General features: G+C 46.7%; 1 protein-coding gene across 3 annotated transcripts in view; it reads left to right on the plus strand.

The window, feature by feature from the left end:
- LOC121555918 (protein phosphatase 1 regulatory subunit 1C-like) overlaps positions 1-22,758 on the plus strand; it is a 53,268-nt gene that overhangs the window by 4,705 nt on the left and 25,805 nt on the right. The gene's annotated exons all lie outside the window — the stretch shown is intronic.

Raw genomic sequence — 22,758 nt, forward strand, 5'->3', positions numbered from 1 at the left:
GGTCAGACAGCCAGGGAAGACCAGTCTACGAAGCTCAGGTGAATTTTGCAGTATATTATAAAAATCAGTGAATGGATACAAAGTTCAATTTTGATTTGATGGGTAGGCTACAGTCTGGGATATTATTCTTGGATAATATAATATATAAATGTACACTAAGGTAATTCTTTATCATGCCTCATCTGAGCAGGATCAGATGGTGACAGGGGTCTCATCAATGTCAGGCAGCCAATGAAGACCAGTCTGTGACGGCTCAGAAGTGAGCTTTTGCAGATACAACACTTAATTCTCTATGTGCAGCAAACACTGGACAAGCAAGAAGCATCAAAGCTTTATACTATTTGAAGGCAGTCTGATTAACCTCTAAAGTTGATTTCCAAACTGTATCAAGGGTTGATAGAGTATTTTCCAGATCACGCAAAACATGTCAAACAAAAATGTGACCGACCGGCTTGATTTGGTCTTATGTAGCAACATTTGAAATTGTGTTGATAGGAGTTCCCACATATGCTGAGAACTTGTTGGCTGATAAAAGGAGACACTCAGAGCTAGAAAATTGTATATCATACACTACAGTTGAGGAACAATGAGAAAGTAATTCTGCTTTGAAAGTTAATAAACTTGTAACCTCACTTTTGAAAAAATGTCCCTTGAATGTTTTGGTAAACCTACTGGAGAGCTCGTCTTTGTCTACACCCATTCAGCATCGTTCACACCCTCTTAAGCCTTATCCCCACCCATCTCTTTAAGGATTCACATGTGAGGCCATGTACTAAACAATCAAAGATGTCAAGACTAAAGGCTGGTTTATACTACGTCTATTGACAGTTGTCGTGGTGACATCATGAACATTCTATTCTGGTCCGACATCAAACTTGTCATTGTCGTTATGAAAAAGTATAAACACAAAAACTACAGGCTGCATGACATCAGCAGCCGGATGGTCCAAAATAGCATAACTAGTGTATTTTAACACCAATAAATCCACCCGTTTAAAAATGAATTTAGTACATGTCAATCTAGCAAACCAGGCAACTAAAAGCAACTTTCGAAACAATGTTTTGGTTCGTTTCTAGCTCGTTAGCTAGCTAGCTAATGTACAAATAATGACTATATCATATAGCTGACAACGTCTTCACTTTAGCTCATGTCTTCATTATTACAGGAAATAAACTCACAACAAGATAATTATTTACAAGTTAATGGCGAGCCAATTACAGAAAATAGCTTACGGTTGTGAAGAAATAAAAGCAGGGCATTCTAATGGAGAATTTTAGAATTTAGTATCTTTGGCCTAACGCTGTATCCTGTTTTGACCTTGGTGCAGGTGCAGGTCATGTTCTTCACATTACCATCTCTGGTAAACACATACTATATCAAATAAAATCAAACTTGATTTGACACATGCACAGGATACAGAACGTGTAGTGAAATGGTTACTTGCATAGTAGCGTATTTTGTTTAGATATGTAGCTAGCTAGCTAAACAATTAACCATAATCCCAACTCATAATGTTAATACCCTGCATGAATCTGCAGGTAGCTAACCAACCAGGTTCCATGTTAGCAAGCTAGCTAGGCTATAACTAGCAATGCAAATGGCTCTGAGATACGAAAAATCTTTCTACACAGATCATACAAGTAGAGTAAGCTAGAAAGCCAGCCAGCTAACGTTAGCTAGCTAGCTTACAGTACGCAAAATTAGAAAAGTATTATATCTGAAAATGTAGCTATCTAGACTATCTTACCCGTATACAGTACCAGTGAAAAGTTTGGACACACCTATTCATTCCAGGATTCTTCTTTATTTTTACTATTTTCTACATTGTAGAATAATAGTGAAGACATATGAAATGGCACATATGGAATCATGTAGTAACCAAAAAAGAGTTAAACAAATCAAAATATATGTTATATTTGCTATACTTCAAAGTAGCCACCTTTTGCCTTGATGACAGTAATGATGGACTGTTGTTTCTCTTTGCTTATTTGAGCTGTTCTTGTCATAATATGGACATGGTATTTTACCAAATAGGTCTATCTTCTGTATCCCACCCCTACCTTATCACAACATAACTGATTGGCTCAAACACATTAAGAAGGAAATACATTATACAAATTAACTTCTATCAAGGCACACCTGTTAATTGAAATGAATGTTCTCTTTTTCGACCCCCTCTGCATATTTGCAATCAAACGCCAGAATTTTCTACATCTCGTTAGCTGTCATACTCTAATTCCACCGGGCATTCCACTGATTTCAAAACTCGGTCCTCCAGAAAGTGGAGAACAACACTTTTGCCGTTCTACTACGTGATATCTTTCAAAAAAGCAGTGTTAGAACGGATTAGTTACACATACTGACCGGCTCATGTTATAGACAGAAGCGTGCTACATGGCAGACCAATCCAAACTCATCTCTCGGGATGTCCAGCCCATCCATTATCTCAGCCAATCATGGCTAGCGGGAAGGTTCCTGTCTTTTTCCGTGCCTAAACCAACTAGGCTCGTAATTTAATAATTTTATTCATATTTACAGATGGAAAACAAGTTTGTTATTAAGGCACATGAAAGTTCACATGTTCCAGAAGGCATTTCTGTCCAAAAATGTATTTAGATATTTTTTTAAGTTTACGTTCAAATGCCTCTCCTGTGACGTAGTGACGTGCGACATATGCCTCGTTTCCTGAGAGATGCTACTAATGATGAATTAATACAAATATGTTATAATACCCAGTCATGTTCTACAATCTCAGACATAAATTACTGCAGTTTAAGACCATCCATTGAACGTACTATATGGCAGTGAAACTGAATATAATGCACTCAGAAATGTATTTATTCTGCTGGAGGTGTAAAACACAAAATGGGACATATTTGATGTTGTAGTCTTGTGAAGGCTGGCTGAATTCTGGCAAAGAGTATGTTCTTTTAGCTCAGCATGTCTACAGCTTGTCCCTTCTCCCTGTTTTTGTTTGCTTGGAAATGTTGATACTGGAGACTTATCAGAATAAACTGTGTAACCTAGCATTTGTAGTTGCTAAGAAATGAATTGCCATTAATTGGAAGGTTGGTTATCCTGCCACTATTGATCGAAGGAATGTCAAGTTATGTATCATTAGATTTGAATTATTACAAGATTGAGGGTATACTGTGCAACTTACATGGAATAATGTACGACAAAAGGAGTCTGTATTGAAAACTTGCCCACGTCAGTGGAGATACCTATTTAGGCAGTCCCTAGCTGCTGGGCTGCTCAGTCCTGGCCCGGGGGGTCTGCCGTACTGTTGGTTGCCACTCTGGCTTTGGCCTAACACACCTGAAACCAATAATGAATGTTTCACTAAGATCCTAAAGCTGAGTGGGGTGTGTTGGGTTGGGGCGCAGCAGGGTCGTGGACCCCTATGGGCAGGATGGGGTGACCAAGCTATATTTTGTGTAAGTAAAAAGAGCTATACAGCACTATTAGGCCTATGATATGATTTATATGGAGGATGTACTGTGTCTGTGTGGTAATGTGTAGGTGTATGTGTGTTTTTATTCAACTTTTGTTTTCCAAACCTTTCCCTTGAACCATAAAAAAAAATGGGAAGGAAGTTGTTCTGTGGAAAGAGTTGAGTTGTTGACTAGACTGGTGGGGGTTGGGCATACAGGCTGTGCGGTCTGGCTGAAATTTTGATATAAAGATGTCTTAATAAAGACAATAAAAAGTTACGTCTTTGTACTTTATTTGTAAGAGTTGTTCATTTGTCAGGCTATTGGTTAAAGGTGCAACACAAAATTGATTAATGAATTACAGTGCCTTCGGAAAGTATTCAGACCCCTTGACTTTTCCACATTGTGTTACATTACAGCAGAGGTTTTTAGAAATGTTTGCAAATGTATGTCACGGTTCAGACAGACGACAAGAGGACCACAATTGCGTCACACCAGAAAGTTTATTAAAACTTAAGGGAGAAGGGAAGTAGGGAGTGAGTGAAGGCTCCAGGGGTTATCCCGTCCAATGTGCTGGGTCTGTGCCCCCCCCCAGTGGCAGCGGTGCGTCCGATGACGCCGGTGGTTGGTGGTCCAGAAGTCCTGGGGGGGGAGGAAACACAGACACAACGGGGCGGATGAAACAAGGCAGAAGTACAGTTCAAGGGAAATCCAAATACGTTGTAGCAAGGCAGAAGGCTGGTCAGAGTTACCGGGGTCGAAGAGTAGTCAGGAGTCGTAATGGCAGAAAGCAGGTCTGGTTTTCCTGGGGCAGAAGAGTATCCAAGAATCAGGCAGGTCCGGGGTCACAAAACAAGGGTGAGCCAGAAGCGTGAGCACACAGGTTCCGGGTGTGAGCTTTGCAGACGATCTGACAAAGGAGAGCTGAGAGACGGGACTTTAAATACTGGGAGAGGTTAGTGGGTAATGCAGCGCAGCTGGCAGAGTAATTAGAGCCGAGCAGAGCAGGGACAGGTGGAGCTCGTTAGGCTGAGTAGAGAGAGAGAGATGAGCAGAGTGGAAGATAGTGGAAACACATTAAGGTGGTAACCTGGTGGAGTGAGAGGGCTCATGACAGAACCCCCCCAAGGGGACGGCCCCAGAAGTCCCAAGAGCAACACCACGCCGGGCGGGAGGAGGGGAGCCGGAGGAGGGCTAGAACTCCTCCGAACGGTCCGAGCGAACGCCCTCATCCTCGGAGGAAGCCGGAGGGCCGTGGTCGGGGAGATGGGACAGGTCCCGAGACAGGATCAGGCACAGGACAGGAAGCCGAGCGGGCAGGACGGTTAGGGATCCCTCTGGGGCGGCCCCCTACGGATTGCAGGTTGATCAGGATGCCGTTGGTGGAAGGCGGTGATGAGAGTCCTATCCACAATCCGACTAGCTGGCACCCAGGTCCTTTCCTCAGGTCCATAGCCCTCCCAGTCAATGAGGTACTGGAGACCCCTACCCCTCCGTCTGGACCGAAGCAGGCGGCGGACGGTGTAAACCAGACCACCATCGACGAGCCGTGGAGGAGGAGGACAAGGCGCAGCAGGGACCAGCGGACTCTCATGAATGGGCTTAATCTTAGACACATGGAAAGTGGGGTGCACCCTCATGGAATTAGGCAGTTGGAGCCGGACAGCAGTTGGGCTAATCACTCTTATGATAGGGAATGGGCCAATGAACCGAGGTGCCAACTTCTGCGACTCCACCCTGAGTGGCAGGTTCCTTGACGACAACCACACCCTTTGACCAACATGGTAGGTGGGAGCAGGGATTCTCCGACGGTTGGCCCCGGTAGTGTAGCTGGCAACGGATCTGAGAAGTGTGGCTCGGGCCTGTGACCAGGTGCGGCGACATCGACGGGCAAACGCAAGTGCAGATGGGCAAGTAACCTCCCCTTCCTGACTGGCAAATAGAGGAGGCTGGTATCCATAAACACATTGGAAAGGGGACATACCGATGGCAGAGCAGGTCAGAGAATTGTGTGCGTACTCCACCCATGTCAATTGCTGCGACCAGGAGTGGGGGGTTGCGTGAAGTCATGCAACGCAGTGCCTTCTCGAGCTCCTGATTTGCCCGCTCTGACTGCCCATTGGATTGGGGATGGAATCCGGAAGTCAGACTGACTGTGGCTCCCAGCAGGTGACAGAACTCCTTCCAAAAAGCGGAGGAGAATTGTGGACCACGGTCAGAAACTACATCCTTTGGCAGTCCGTGGATCCGGAAGACGTGTTCCAGGACCACCTGGGCGGTCTCCTTGGCGGTTGGGAGCTTGGGGAGGGGAATGAAGTGTGCCATCTTGCTGAATCGGTCAACTATGGTGAGAATGACGGTCTTGCCCCTTGAAGGGGGGCAGCCCCGTGACAAAGTCAAGGGCGATGTGAGACCAGGGACGTCTGGGCACAGGCAGGGGCTGCAGCAATCCGGCTGGGGGCTGGCAGGACGACTTGTGTTGGTTGCAGATGGGGCAGGCTTGGACGAATTCCCGTACATCCTTTCTCAGAGCGGGCCACCAGAACCTCTGGGCGAGCAGGTTGTAAGTGCGGGTGGAGCCAGGGTGACAAGCTAGGCGGGAGTCATGTCCCCACTGAACGACCTGGGACCTTAGGTTTTCGGGGACAAAAAGGCGGTCAGCTGGGCAAGTGCTGGGACCGGGCTGGTTACGGAGAGCTTCCAGCACCTGTTCCTCAACAGCCCAGGTCAGAGCTGCTACGATGCAGGGACTTGGCAGAATCGATGCAGGATCCTTGGAGGGGTTGTCATCCTTCTGGAATTGACGGGAGAGGGCGTCTGGCTTGGTGTTGCGTGATCCAGGCCGGTATGACAGAGTGAAATTAAACCTGGTGAAGAACAGGGCCCAGCGGGACTGCCTGGAGTTCAACCGTTTGGCCGTGCGGATGTACTCCAAGTTCTTATGATCGGTCCAAACGAGAAATGGAATGGTGGACCCCTCCAGCCAGTGACGCCACTCCTCCAAGGCAAGCTTCACAGCCAGCAGCTCTCGGTTCCCTATGTCGTAATTGCACTCAGAGGGGGACAACCGACGTGAGAAAAAGGCACAGGGATGGAGCTTCCTATCCTCCGCAGCCCACTGAGAAATCACAGCACCAACTCCCACATCCGAGGCGTCCACCTCCACAATGAATTGCCGGTCCACGTCAGGCATCTGGAGGATGGGAGCGGAGGTGAACCTTACCTTGAGGGTACTGAAGGCCTTGTCGGCTGCTGGGGTCCAGGTGAAGGGTTGCTTGGTGCTGGTTAGAGCAGTGAGAGGGGCAGCAACGGTACTGTAGTTCCGGATAAACTTTCTATAGAAGTTAGCAAACCCCAGAAACTGTTGCAGCTTCTTTCTGTTCTCCGGAACATGCCATGACGTGACTGCTGATACTTTGGCAGGATCCATTTGGATACTTCCCTCTGCCACTATGTACCCCAGGAAGGCCACTGTCTTGACGTGAAACTCACACTTCTCTGCCTTGGCGTAGAGGGAATTCTCCAGAAGACGATGAAGGACTTGCTGGACATGGCGGGTGTGTTCAGACAGGTTTCTGGAGTAGATTAAGATGTCATCCAGGTAAACGAAGACAAACTTGTTTAACATGTCCCGCAGTACATCATTCACTAGAGCCTGGAACACAGCAGGAGCATTGGTGAGGCCAAAAGGCATAACCAGATACTCGTAGTGGCCTGTTGGTGTATTGAATGCGGTCTTCCATTCATCTCCCTCCCGGATCCGCACTAGGTGGTAAGCGTTTCTGAGATCCAACTTGGTAAAAACAGTGGCTCCCTGGAGCAACTCAAAAGCAGAGGTGAGCAGAGGGAGAGGGTAACGGTTTTTCACTGTGATGTCGTTGAGTCCCCTGTAGTCGATGCAGGGGCGAAGAGATCCGTCCCTCTTCCCCACAAAGAAGAAGCCAGCACCAGCCGGAGATGAAGATGAACGGATCAATCCTGTGGACAGAGAGGCATTGATGTAGTCCTCCATGGACCTTCTTTCAGGAGCAGACAACGAATAAAGACGGCCCCTTGGAGGAGCTGTTCCAGGGAGGAGGTCGATGGCACAGTCGTACGGTCGGTGAGGAGGCAGAGATGTGGCTCTTGCTTTGTTAAACACTTCTCTGAGACCATGGTAGCATTCTGGGACATGGGAGAGGTCAGGGGCGGAGTTAGTAGGTACTGGCCGAGGGGGTAGTGCGGCAGCAAGCAGGCAGGTTCGGTGGCAGTCCTCTCCCCACTCCCTGATCACCCCGGTCACCCAGTCGAGCTGAGGGTTGTGCCGGGCGGAGCCATGGGTAACCCAGGATGAGGGGTTGGCCTGGAGAGGGGGAGCAGGTGAAACTGGATAGTTTCTTGATGGTTTCCGGACAGACCCATCAAGACCGGGGCCGTGACATGAGTGACCGATCCGAGTAAGTGTCCGTCCAGTGCCCGGGCAGGAATAGGAGGTGTCAAACGGAGGTTCTCCAGTCCCAGTTGGCGTGCCAGCTTGATGTCCATTATGTTGGCTTCGGCGCCAGAATCCACCAGAGCAGCCAGGGTGTGAGTAGAGTCAGAGAGGCGGAGGTGAAGCGGCGCTGGCGCTCTGCAGGAGTGAGAGAGGCTCGCCCAATCTCCATAGGCTCCGACTGATCAAGCTGACTTGGGTGAGTGGCAGTAGCTGACAGGAGCCCAGTCGGATCTCTCCGAATGCCGGTAGTTGGTGGACCTTGGCGCCCCCTCTCACGACGACGGGTCTGTATCCTTCTGTCGATCCGGACAGTCAGTGCGATGGCTTCATCAAGAGTGGAAGGCAGTTCATGGGAGACCAACTCGTCCTTGATATAGTCAGCCAAGCTATGGAAGAACGCGTCCACCAACGATGGTGTGTTCCAAGAACTTCGTCTTGCCAGGGTTCGGAAGTCGATGGAATGGTCTGCGACTGTACGTCTGCCTTGTCGAATACTGAACAGTTCACGAGACGCCTCTGCGGTTGGTGAATCCAGGTCAAACACCTTCAGCATCTCCTCAGCAAACAGGTCGAAGGTTGCACATGCGGGGGTTTGACGTTCGAACTCTGCTGTTCCCCAGAGTCGAGCTCGGCCCGTCAGGTGAGTGATGGCATACCCGACCCTAGCCCCCTCCGTGGCGAAGGTCCTTGGCTGCAAGGAGAACTGAAGTCGGCAGCTAGTCAGGAATGGCCGGACCTGGGTAGAATCGCCGTTGAACCGCTCGGGGTTTCCAATCTTGGGTTCCGGGGCAGCGGCTGAAATGACCGGGGCAGGTGACTCGGAGGCAGGGCTGGTGGGCAGACTGGCTGGGGTAAGGTTGGTGAGGAGTTGAATGATCCTGGCGAGTTGTTGTTGCTGCTGCTGGGACTGCTGCTGGTGCTGCTGGAACTGCTGATGCTGTTGGTGGCCGACCTGAAGCAGAGAGGTGATGTCGCCGCTCATGCGGCCTAGCTCTCTCTCAGTGTGTTCCAGGCGTAGCATGGCGGTGGGTTGCTCAGGTTCTTCGGTTTCCATGTCGGGGGAAGTGTGCGCTGAGTCCATGATGGTCAGATCGTACTGTCACGGTTCAGACAGACGACAAGAGGACCACAATTGCGTCACACCAGAAAGTTTATTAAAACTTAAGGGAGAAGGGAAGTAGGGAGTGAGTGAAGGCTCCAGGGGTTATCCCGTCCAATGTGCTGGGTCTGTGCCCCCCAGTGGCAGCGGTGCGTCCGATGACGCCGGTGGTTGGTGGTCCAGAAGTCCTGGGGGGAGGAAACACAGACACAACGGGGCGGATGAAACAAGGCAGAAGTACAGTTCAAGGGAAATCCAAATACGTTGTAGCAAGGCAGAAGGCTGGTCAGAGTTACCGGGGTCGAAGAGTAGTCAGGAGTCGTAATGGCAGAAAGCAGGTCTGGTTTTCCTGGGGCAGAAGAGTATCCAAGAATCAGGCAGGTCCGGGGTCACAAAACAAGGGTGAGCCAGAAGCGTGAGCACACAGGTTCCGGGTGTGAGCTTTGCAGACGATCTGACAAAGGAGAGCTGAGAGACGGGACTTTAAATACTGGGAGAGGTTAGTGGGTAATGCAGCGCAGCTGGCAGAGTAATTAGAGCCGAGCAGAGCAGGGACAGGTGGAGCTCGTTAGGCTGAGTAGAGAGAGAGAGATGAGCAGAGTGGAAGATAGTGGAAACACATTAAGGTGGTAACCTGGTGGAGTGAGAGGGCTCATGACAATGTATTAAAAAACGAACAGAAATACCTTATGTTTCCATATTTCTACAACTTGATTGGAGTCCACCTGTGGTAAATTCAATTGATTGGACATGATTTGGAAAGGCACACACCTGTCTATATAAGGTCCCACAGTTGACAGTGCATGTCAGAGCAAAAACTAAGCCATGAGGTCGAAGAAATTGTCCATAGAGCTCCGAGACAGGATTGTGTCGAGGCACAGATCTGGGGAAGGGTACCAAAACATTTCTGCTGCATTGAAGGTCCCCAAGAACACAGTGGCCTCCATCATTCTTAAATGGAAGAAGTTTGGAACCACCAAGACTCTTCCTAGAGCTGGCCGCCCGGCCAAACTGAGCAATCGGGGGAGAAGGGCCTTGGTCAGGGAGGTGACCAAGAACCCAATGGTCACTCTGACAGAGCTCTAGAGTTCCTATGTGGAGATGGGAGAACCTTCCAGAAGGACAACCATCTCTGCAGCACTCCACTAATCAGGCCTTTATGGTAGAATGGCCAGACGGAAGCCACTCCTCAGTAAAAAGCACATGACAGCCTGCTTGGAGTTTGCCAAAAGGCACCTAAAGACTCTCAGATCATGAGAAACAAGATTCTCTGGTCTGATGAAACCAAGATTGAACTGTTTGGCCTGAATGCCAAGCGTCACGTCTTCACGAAACCTGGCACCATCCCTACGGTGAAGCATGGTGGTGGCAGCATCATGCTGTGGGGATGCTTTTCAGCAGCAGGGACTGGAAGACTAGTCAGGATTGAGGCAAAGAGGAACAGAGCAAAGTAAAGAGATGAAAACCTGCTCCAGAGCGCTCAGGACCTCAGACTGGGGCGAAGGTTCCCCTTCCAACAGGACAACGACCCTAAGCACACAGCCAAGACAACGCAGGAGTGGCTTCGGGACAAGTCTCTGAATGTCCTTGAGTGGCCCAGCCAGAGCCTGGACTTGAACACGATCGAACATCTCTGAACAGACCTGAAAATAGCTGTGTAGCAGCGCTCCCCATCCAACCTGACAGAGCTTGAGAGGATCTGCAGAGAAGAATGGGAGAAACTCCCCAAATACATGTGTGCCAAGCTTGTAGCATCATACCCAAGAAGACTTGAGGCTATAATCGCTGCCAAAGGTGATTCAACAAAGTACTTAGTAAAGAGTCTGATAACTTATGTAAATGTGATATTTCAGTTTTTTTGTTTTTTATAAAATAGCAATCATTTCTAAAACCCTTTTTCTGCTTTGTCATTATGGGGTATTGTCTGTAGATTGATGAGGGAAAAAAACAATTTGATCCATTTTAGAATAAGGCTGTAGCCTAACACAATGTGGAAAAAGTCAAGGGGTCTCAATACTTTCCGATCTAGTTCAGTCTTATCAATCACTTAAACACATTAATAATTATCTCTTATGACTGATTTTGTTGTTCTAAATAGAGATGGCTAGAAGGGCCTTGGGTCATATTAGTTTGTTTAGAAATGCAGGAAATGAACTTCTAAAACCAAAGTTGCGCCCCTGGCTGCCGCTATTGTGAAGTTAGGACCAGGGGTTGGATCCGAAATAATTTTTCAATCATTCAGTTCCGAACAGAAACAATTTTTTTCTTAATTCCATTGCAGTGTTCCCACCAGCATAATAAAGTTATGATCCGGTTCGAACCCAACAAAAAGTAACGGTTCATATAGTTATTATTATTTTATTTTTTACACGTGAAATCAAAATAGTTTAAACTATTTAACATTAATTTACTCCACCAATTACCGCAGATAGAGCAGCTTTCTATGTAACGGGCAAGCTAGTTGTTTACATGTTTGATTGGTCAGATAGGTGCAGGCGCAAGATGCGTCTGAATTTTCACAGGTGGGGGGAGAGCGGGAGAGAGGGGTGGACATAGAGGAGACTGAAGTGTTGAACATCATGGCATGATGTGAATTGGAATGTGTTTAGGCTATTGCTAGCATCATAACTTTACTGAAGTACATATTTATACACTTGACATTACGGATGGTTTTTTAGGGAGGGGGAAATTGCATTATCAACTGGTTCTCAAGATTAATAAATAACTTTTCGTTGCCCGGTTCTGTTTCTGTTCCTTTGTTTCTTTTTCTTTTTTCAGTTCTGTTCCCTGAACCAATTCCAGCCCCTGGTTAGGACCCCCTGTCTTATCCAAAGCTTTTGTCCAATAGAGTAGCTCTTTGTCAGGTTGCTGATTCTCTCCTGCCAGATGACGTGTCACTGTTTACTCCAGAAATGCCAGGGCGGGTTCTTAATCGCCATGTGTTTCTTGGACTTACAGTAGTAGGCCTGTATCACTGTCGAGATGGTAAAGATCATTGTGTTACAACTAGCAAACGAGCATGAATTTGTTTATATGATTTCATAGCCATTTCAATGTTGCATGAATTTATTCCGGACCATTTCATTTTGGTGCTGCTGTAGAGTCGCCGGCTTCATTAATATGTGCATCGACAACGTCGTCCCCACAGTGACCGTACGTACATACTCCAACCAGAAGCCATGGATTACAGCCCACTGGGCACAGACATCAATTCAATGTCTATTCCATGTTGGTTCAACATAATTTTCTCAAAATGACGGGGAAACAACATTGATTCAACCATTGGGAGGCCACATCCACACTGAGCTAAAAGTTCTCAAGGAGCAGGACTCATCCGGTCGCATATAAGAATTGTCGCTACGACTTCCAACGAGCCATCAAACAGGCAAAGCATCAATACAGGACTAAGATCAAATCCTACTACGCCGGCTCTGACGCTTGAAGGATCTGACTGGGCTTGCAAACTATCACGGATTACAAAATGAAACCCAGCCACGAGCTGCCCAGTGACGCCAGCCTACCAGACTAGCTAAATGCCTTCTATGCTCGCTTCGAGGAAAGCAACACTGAACCATTCATGAGAGCACTAGCTGTTCCGGAAGACTGTGCAAGCTCGCTCTCCGTTGCCGACGTGAGTAAGACCTTTAAATAGGTTAATGTTCCGAAGGCCACAGGGCCAAACGGAATACCAGGATGCGTACTCAGAGCATGCGCTGACCAGCTGGCAAGTATCTTCACAGACATTTTCAACCTATCCGTGACCCGGTCTGTAATACCAAATTGTTTCAAGCAGACCACCTTAGTCCCCGTGCCCAAGAAAGCCAAGGTGACCTGCCTAAATGACTACTGCCCCACAGCACCCACATCTATAGCCATGAAATGCTTTAAAAGGCTGGTCATGTCTCACATCAACACCATCATCCCAGACACCCTGGACCCACTCCAATTTGCATACCAAACCAACAGTTCCACAGATGACACAATCTCTATTGCACTCCACACTGGTCAAGGAATACTTACGTAAGAATGCAGTTCATCGACTACAGCTCAGCATTAAACACAATAGTCCCCTCCAAGCTCATCACCAAGCTCAGGATCCTGGGACTGAACACCTCCCTCTGCAACTGCATACTGGACTTCCTGACGGGCAGCCCCCAGGCAGTAAGGTAAAAACACATCTGCCACGCTGACCATCAACATGGGTGCCCATCAAGGGTGTGTGTTCAGTCCCCTTCTGTACTCCCTGTTCACCCACGACTGCGTGGCCATGCACAACTCCAGCACCATTATCAAGTTTGCTGTCGACACGATGGTGGTAAGACTGATGACCGACGATGATGAGGCAGCCTATAGGGAGGAGGTCAGAGACCTGGCAGTGTGGTGCCAGGACAACAACCTCACCCTCAACGTCAGCAAGACAAAGGAGCTGATCGTGGACTACAGGAAACGGAGGGGCGAGCACACCCCCATCCTATTCAACGGGGCTATAGTGGAGCAGGTCGAGAGCTTCAAGTTCCTCGGTGTCCACATCACTAAGGAATTAACATGGTCCACATACACCCACACAGTTGTGAAGAGGGCATGACAGCGTCTTTTCCCCCTCAGGAGGCTGTAAAGATTTGGCATTGGCCCTCAGATCTTCAAAAAGTTTTACAGCTACACCATTGAGAGCATCTTGACTGGCTGCATCACTGCTTGGTACTGCAAGGCTCTACAGAGAGTGTTGAGTACGACCCAGTACATCACTGGGACCAAGCTCCTGGCCGTCCAGGACCTCTATAATAGGCGGTGTTAGGGCCAAACAATTGTCAAAGACTCCAGCCATCCAAACCATAGACTGTTCTCTCTTCTACCGCATGGCGAGCGGTACCAGTGCACCAAGTCTGGAGCCAGCAGGATCCTGAACAGCTTCGACCCCCAAGCCATAAGACTGCTAAACAAGGCTGCTAAATAGCTAATGGCTACCAAGACTACCTGCATTTACCTTTTTTTTTACTAACTCTCTTGCACTGACTCTTCACACACATTTGACTCCCCCCCCCCACACACACATATACTTACACTGACACCCCAACACACACACACACACACACACACACACACACACACACACACACACCCTCACACACACAGACACACATTCACACTCACCACATACGCTGTTGCTACTGCACCACATACACTGCTGCTACAACTGAGTCTATTACTTATCCTGTTGCCTAGTCAATTTATCCCTACCTATATGTACATTGCTACCTCAATTACCTCATACTCCAGCACATCGACTCGGTACTGGTACTCCCTCTATATAGCCATGTTATTTTTACTTCTTAATGTTATTTGTTATATTTTGACTCTATTTGCTATTCTTAATTTCTTTCTTTTACTTTTGGAGATTTTTTGCATATTGTTTTGTATTGTTAGGGATTACTGCACTGTTGGAGCTAGAAACATAAGCATTTTGCTGCACCTTTGATAACATCTGCAAAATATGTTTGCGTGACAAATATTTTTTTTATTGTGTATTTATTCCATGTCACTATTTATCAGTGGTGGAAAAAGTACTCAATTGTCATAGTTGAGTAAAAGTAAAGATACCTTAATAGAAAATGACTCAAGTAAAAGTGAAAGTCACCCATTTACATTTTAGTCATTTAGCAGACGCTCTTATCCAGAGCGACTTACAGTTAGTGAATGCATACATGTTTTTTTGTTTGTTTTCATACTGAATCGAACCCACATGTCACGCCCTGGCTCTGGGGACTCTTGTATGTTGAGCCAGGGTGTTAGTTTCATTGTGTAGAGTCTATGTTTCGTGTTTCTATGGTATGTTCTAGGTTATGTGTTTCTGTGTTGGCCGGGGTGGTTCTCAATCAGAGGCAACGAGAATCAGCTGTTGCTTGTTGTCTCTGATTGGGAACCATACTTAGGCAGCCTTGTGTGCACTTGTTATTCGTGGGATCTTGTTCCGTGTAGGTTTGTGTATGTTACCGAGGACTTCACGTATCGTTTTGTTGTTTTTGTTCGTGTGGTGAATTATAATAAAAGTATGTACTCATATCACGCTGCGCCTTGGTCTGCTCCTTTTGACGATCGTGACAGAAGATCCCACCAATACAGGACCAAGCAGCGTGTCCAGGAGCCAACGCCGGAGGTAACATTAGTGGATGTCCTCCTCGGTTGGGGGAAAATCACCGAGGAGGAGGCCGTCCGTTACCGAAGGGCGATGAAGGGGAGACCCAGGCAGGAGAGGAGAAGCGGCGCCAACCGGGCCGTCGTCGGACAGGCGAGAGGCACCCCCAATAATTTTTTTGGGGGGGGCACATGGCATGGACGACGGGGCTGCTGGAGGCAGATAAAGGGCGAGTTTGTGGACATGGAGAGAAGGCCACCAGGTTACGGGGGCCATTGGTCATTAGAGGGAAGGAAAGTGTAGAGGCACGGCGAGAGGTACTGAAGTGTGTTACCAGTCCAGTCCGGCCCGTTCCTGATCCCCGTATAAGGCCAGTGGTGCGCTTCGTCAGCCCGGCCCGGCCTGTTCCTGCTCCCCGCACCAAGCCAGTGGTGCGCTTCGTCAGCCCGGTCCGGCCCGTTCCTGCTCCCCGCACCAAGCCAATGGTGCGCGTCGTCAGCCCGGCCCGGCCTGTTCCTGCTCCCCGCACCAAGCCAGTGGTGCGCTTCGTCAGCCCGGTCCGGCCCGTTCCTGCTCCCCGCACCAAGCCTGTGGTGCGCGTCGCCAGCCCGGTCCGGCCCGTCCCTGCTCCCCGCACCAAGCCTGTGGTGCGGGTCGTCAGTCCGGCACAGCCCGTGCCTGTTTCACCGGTGCCTGGTCAGGTACCGGTCAGCTGCTCCACACCGGAGCCTAAGCAATCCGCTCCACCGATGTCCAGTCCAGCTCCAGCCAGCGGGGCCAGACCAGACCAGGGGCGCTACGGGGGGGTTGTTAGAGGGTGGTGGTCACGCCCGGAGCCGGATCCGCCTCCGAGGAGGAATGCCCACCCGGCCCCTCCCCTGTTGGGTTTATGTTGGCGCGGTCGCAGTCCGCGCCTTTGAGGGGGGGTACTGTCACGCCCTGGCTCTGGGGACTCTTGTATGTTGAGCCAGAGTGTTAGTTTCATTGTGTAGAGTCTATGTTTCGTGTTTCTATGGTATGTTCTAGGTTATGTGTTTCTGTATTGGCCGGTGTGGTTCTCAATCAGAGGCAACGAGAATCAGCTGTTGCTTGTTGTCTCTGATTGGGAACCATACTTAGGCAGCCTTGTGTGCACTTGTTATTCGTGGGATCTTGTTCCGTGTAGGTTTGTGTATGTTACCAAGGTCTTCACGTATCATTTTGTTGTTTTTGTTCGTGTGGTGAATTATAATAAAAGTATGTACTCATATCACGCTGCGCCTTGGTCCGCTCCTTTTGACGATCGTGACACCACAACCCTGACGTTGCAAATGCCATACTCTACCAACTGAGCTACATCCCTGCCGGCCTTTCCCTCCCCTACCCTGGACTACGCTGGGCCAATTGTGCGCCGCCCCATGGGTCTCCCGGTCGCGGCCGACTACGACAGAGCCAGGATCTCTAGATCTCACTGCGCCACTCAGGAGGTGAAATACTACTTGAGTAAAAGTCTAAAAGTATTTGGTTTTAAATATACTTAAGTATCAAAAGTATATGGAATTGCTCAAATGTACTTAAGTATCAAAAGTAAAAGTAAAAGTATAAATAATTTCAAATTCCTTATATTAAGCAAAATATAGAGCACCATTTTCTTATTTTTATTTATTTACGGATAGCCAGGGGCACACTCCATCACTCAGACATAATTTACAAACGAAGCATTTGTGTTTAGTGAGTCCACCAGATCAGATGCAGTAGGGATCACCAGGGATGTTTTCTTGATAAGTGCATGAATTGGACAATTTTCCTATCAAAATGTAACGAGTACTTTTGGGTGTCAGGGAAAATGTATGGAGTAAAAAGTACATTACTTTCATTAGGAATGTAGTGAAGTAAAAGTAAAAGTTGTCAAAAATATAAATAGTAAAGTAAAGTACAGATATCCAAAAAGAAACTACTTAAGTAGTACTTTAAAGTATTTTTACTTTACACCACTGCCATTTATATTTATATTTTATCTTTGTTATCTTTAATGCTGCATTGTTGCAAAATTACCCGTAACTAAGCATTTCACTGTTAGTCTTCACCTTTTGTTTATGAAGCATGTGAGAAATAAAATGTGATTTAATATGCTTTGATTTGGAGGAATGATTGGGGTGGTGTGCAGTTTTTGAGGGTGTAACAAAAGTTAGTGTGCTGTTTCCTAGTTGATTCTCCAAGTCTCGGCTGTTGTATAAAATCATCAATGGGCACTTTACTCTGATATTGCCTGCTGTGAATGATCAAAGCACTCGTAAACACCAGAGGGAATTTGGGGGAAACTTTTACAAGCGACCCCATTGGAGCAGTGCAGGCCTCCAGTTCCAGTTACTCTCCCACTAAAATGATTAGAACATGTTTGGAGCTTTAACAATAGTGTTTTTGTTGAGGAGTGTAGTGAGGGAAAAAGAGTGAGAGTTAAAATAGTTATTTTGCCTGATTCCTCTAAATCAATTATGGATTAAAATGATGTGACCTTTTGATGTGGTTACTTTATAGCATCCTGGATATGTTCCCCTTAACCCATTTCACAGCACTCTCTCTCCTTCTCTCTCTCTCTCTCTCTCTCTCTCTCTCTCTCTCTCTCTCTCAATTCAATTCAAAGGGCTTTATTACCAAAGCAAGTGAAATAGATAATAAACAAAAGTGAAATAATCAATCAAAAATGAACAGTAAACATTACACTCACAAGTTTCAAAGGAATAGACATTTACATTTTAGTAGACACTCTTATCCAGAGCGACTTACAGTTAGTGCATACATTATATTTTTCAAACTGGCCCCCCGTGGGAATCGAACACACAACCCTGGTGTTGCAAACGTCATGCTGTACCAACTGAGCTACATCCCAGCCGGCCATTCCCTCCCCTACCCTGGACAAATTGTTTGCCGCCCCATGGGTCTCCCGGTCACGGCCGGCTACAACAGAGCCTGGATTCAAACCAGGATCTCTAATGGCACAGCTAGCACTGCGATGTAGTGCCTTAGACCACTGCGCCACTCGGGAGACTAGACAGATTTCAAATGTCATATTATGGCTATGTACAGTGTTAAAATGATGTGCAAATAGTTAAAGTACAAAAGGGAAAATAAATATAAATACAGTGGGGGAAGAAAGTATTTAGTCAGCCAACAATTGTGCAAGTTCTCCCACTTAAAAAGATGAGAGAGGCCTGTAATTTTCATCATAGGTACACGTCAACTATGACAGACAAATTGAGATTTTTTTTCTCCAGAAAATTACATTGTAGGATTTTTTATGAATTTATTTGCAAATTATGGTGGAAAATAAGTATTTGGTCACCTACAAACAAGCAAGATTTCTGGCTCTCACAGACCTGTAACTTCTTCTTTAAGAGGCTCCTCTGTCCTCCACTTGTTACCTGTATTAATGGCACCTGTTTGAACTTGTTATCAGTATGAAAGACACCTGTCCACAACCTCAAACAGTCACACTCCAAACTCCACTATGGCCAAGACCAAAGAGCTGTCAAAGGACACCAGAAACAAAATTGTAGACCTGCACCAGGCTGGGAAGACTGAATCTGCAATAGGTAAGCAGCTTGGTTTGAAGAAATCAACTGTGGGAGCAATTATTAGGAAATGGAAGACATACAAGACCACTGATAATCTCCCTCGATCTGGGGCTCCACGCAAGATCTCACCCCGTGGGGTCAAAATGATCACAAGAACGGTGAGCAAAAATCCCAGAACCACACGGGGGGACCTAGTGAATGACCTGCAGAGAGCTGGGACCAAAGTAACAAAGCCTACCATCAGTAACACACTACGCCGCCAGGGACTCAAATCCTGCAGTGCCAGACGTGTCCCCCTGCTTAAGCCAGTACATGTCCAGGCCCGTCTGAAGTTTGCTAGAGTGCATTTGGATGATCCAGAAGAGGATTGGGAGAATGTCATATGGTCAGATGAAACCAAAATATAACTTTTTGGTAAAAACTCAACTCGTCGTGTTTGGAGGACAAAGAATTCTGAGTTGCATCCAAAGAACACCATATCTACTGTGAAGCATGGGGGTGGAAACATCATGCTTTGGGGCTGTTTTTCTGCAAAGGGACCAGGACGACTGATCCGTGTAAAGGAAAGAATGAATGGGGCCATGTATCGTGAGATTTTGAGTGAAAACCTCCTTCCATCAGCAAGGGCATTGAAGATGAAACGTGGCTGGGTCTTTCAGCATGACAATGATCCCAAACACACCGCCCGGGCAACGAAGGAGTGGCTTCGTAAGAAGCATTTCAAGGTCCTGGAGTGGCCTAGCCAGTCTCCAGATCTCAACCCCATAGAAAATCTTTGGAGGGAGTTGAAAGTCCGTGTTGCCCAGCGACAGCCCCAAAACATCACTGCTCTAGAGGAGATCTGCATGGAGGAATGGGTCAAAATACCAGCAACAGTGTGTGAAAACCTTGTGAAGACTTACAGAAAACGTTTGACCTGTGTCATTGCCAACAAAGGGTATATAACAAAGTATTGAGAAACTTTTGTTATTGACCAAATACTTATTTTCCACCATAATTTGCAAATAAATTCATAAAAAATCCTACAATGTGATTTTCTGGAAAAAAATTCTCATTTTGTCATTGTTGACGTGTACCTATGATGAAAATTACAGGTCTCTCTCATTTTTTTAAGTGGGAGAACTTGCACAATTGGTGGCTGACTAAATACTTTTTTCCCCCACTGTATGGGTTGTATTTACAATGGTGTTTGTTCTTCACTGGTTGCCCTTTTCTTGTGGCAACAGGTCACAAATATTGCTGCTGTGATGGTACACTGTGGTATTCCACCCAATAGATATGGGAGTTGATCAAAATTGGTTTTGTTTTGGAATTATTTTTGGGTCTGTGTAATCTGAGGGAAATATGTGTCTCTATGGTCATACATTTGGCAGGAGGATAGGAAGTGTAGCTCAGTTTCTACCTCATTTTGTGGACAGTGTGCACATAGCCTGTTTTCTTCTCTACGGCAGCCTCTCTCAATAGCAAGGCCATCCTCACCGAGTCTGTACATAGTCAAAGCTTTCCTTAATTTTGGGTCATTCACAGTGGTCAGGTATTCTGCCACTGTGTACTCTCTGTTTAGGGCCAAATAGCATTCCAGTTTGCTCTGTTTTTTGTAAATCTTTGCAATGTGTCAAGTAATTATCTTTTTGTTTTCTCATGATTTCGTTGGGTCTAATTGTGTTGCTGTTGCTGTCCTTGGGCTCTGTGGGGTCTGTTTGTGTTTGTGAACAGAGCCCCAGGACCAGCTTGCTTAGGGAACTCTTCTCTAGGTTAATCTCTCTGTAGGTGATGGCGTTGTTATGGAAGGTTTGGGAATCGCTTCCTTTTAGGTGGTTGTAGAATTTAACGTCTCTTTTCTGGATTTTGGTAATTAGCGGGTATCGGCCTAATTCTGTTCTGCATGCATTATTTGGTGTTTTACGTTGTACACTGAGAATGTTTTTGCAGAATTCTGCATGCAGTCTCAATTTGGTGTTTGTCCCATTTTGTGAATTCTTGGTTGGTGAGCGGACCCCACACCTCACAACTGTAAAGGGCAATGTATTTTTAGCCTTTGATCCTTTTGATGGCGTAGAAGGCCCTTCTTGCCTTCTATCTCAGACCTTTCACAGCTTTGTGGAAGTTACCTGTGGTGCTGATGTTTAGACCGAGGTACAGTGAGGGGAAAAAAGTATTTGATCCCCTGCTGATTTTGTATGTTTGCCCACTGACAAAGAAATGATCAGTCTTTACTTTTAATGGTAGGTTTATTTGAACAGCGAGAGACAGAATAACAACAACAAAATCCAGAAAAACGCATGTCAAAAATGTTATAAATTTATTTGCATTTTAATGAGGGAAATAAGTATTTGACCCCCTCTCAATCAGAAAGATTTCTGGCTCCTAGGTGTCTTTTATACAGGTAATGAGCTGAGATTAGGAGAACACTCTTAAAGGGAGTGCTCCTAATCTCAGCTTGTTACCTGTATAAAAGACACCTGTCCACAGAAGCAATCAATCAATCAGATTCCAAACTCTCCAACATGGGCAAGACCAAAGAGCTCTCCAAGGATGTCAGGGACAAGATTGTAGACCTACACAAGGCTGAAATGGGCTACAAGACCATCGCCAAGCAGCTTGGTGAGAAGGTGACAACAGTTGGTGCGATTATTCGCAAATGGAAAAAACACAAAAGACCTGTCAATCTCCCTCGGCCTGGAGCTCCATGCAAGATCTCACCTCGTGGAGTTGCAATGATCATGAAAACGGTGAGGAATCAGCCCAGAACTACACGGGAGGATCTTGTCAATGATCTCAAGGCAGTTGGGACCATAGTCACCAATAAAACAATTGGTAACACACTACACCGTGATGGACTGAAATCCTGCAGCGCCCGCAAGGTCCCCCTGCTCAAGAAAGCACATATACAGGGCCGTTTGAAGTTTGCCAATGAACATCAGAATGATTCAGAGGAGAACTGGGTGAAAGTGTTGTGGTCAGATGAGACCAAATTCGAGCTCTTTGGCATCAACTCAACTCGCCGCGTTTGGAGGAGAAGGAATGCTGCCTATGACCCCAAGAACACCATCCCCACCGTCAAACTTGGAGGTGGAAACATTATGCCTTGGGGGTGTTTTTCTGCTAAGGGGACAGGACAACTTCACTGCATCAAAGGGACGATGAACGGGACCATGTACCGTCAAACCTTGGGTGAGAACCTCCTTCCCTCAGCCAGAGCATTGAAAATGGGTCGTGGATGAGTATTCCAGCATGACAATGACCCAAAACACACGGCCAAGGTAACAAAGGAGTGGCTCAAGAAGAAGCACATTAAGGTCCTGGAGTAGCCTAGCCAGTCTCCAGACCTTAATCCCATAGAAAATCTGTGGAGGGAGCTGAAGGTTCGAGTTGCCAAACATCAGCCTCGAAACCTTAATGACTTGGAGAAGATCTGCAAAGAGGAGTGGGACAAAATCCCTCCTGAGATGTGTGCAAACCTGGTGGCCAACTACAAGAAACGTCTAACCTCTGTGATTGCCAACAAGGGTTTTGCCACCAAGTACTAAGTAATGTTTTGCAGAGGGGTCAAATACTTATTTCCCTCATTAAAACACAAATCAATTTATAACATTTTTGACATGTGTTTTTCTGGATTTTTTTGTTGTTATTCTGTCTCTCACTGTTCAAATAAACCTACCATTAAAATTATAGACTGATCATTTCTTTGTCAGTGGGCAAACGTACAAAATCAGTAGGGGATCAAATACTTTTTTCCCTCACTGTAGGTATAGTTTTTTGTGTGCTCTAGGGCAGCGGTTTCTAGATGGAATTTGTATTTGTGGTGCTGGCAACTGGACCTTTTTTGGAACACCATTATTTTTGTCTTACTGAGATTTACTGTCAGGGCCCAAGTCTGACAGAATCTTTGCAGAAGATCTAGGTGCTGCTGTTGGCCCTCCTTGGTTGGGGACAGAAGTACCAGATCATCAGCAAACAGTAGATATTTGACTTCAGATTCTACTAGAGTGAGGCTGCAGACTGTTCTCTCTCTCTCTCTCTCTCTCTCGTTTTATTTTTCAAAACATTACAATGTGTACATA

The sequence above is a fragment of the Coregonus clupeaformis genome, unplaced genomic scaffold (genome assembly GCF_020615455.1).
Source record: "Coregonus clupeaformis isolate EN_2021a unplaced genomic scaffold, ASM2061545v1 scaf0133, whole genome shotgun sequence".
In the NCBI taxonomy this organism is placed as follows: domain Eukaryota; kingdom Metazoa; phylum Chordata; class Actinopteri; order Salmoniformes; family Salmonidae; genus Coregonus; species Coregonus clupeaformis.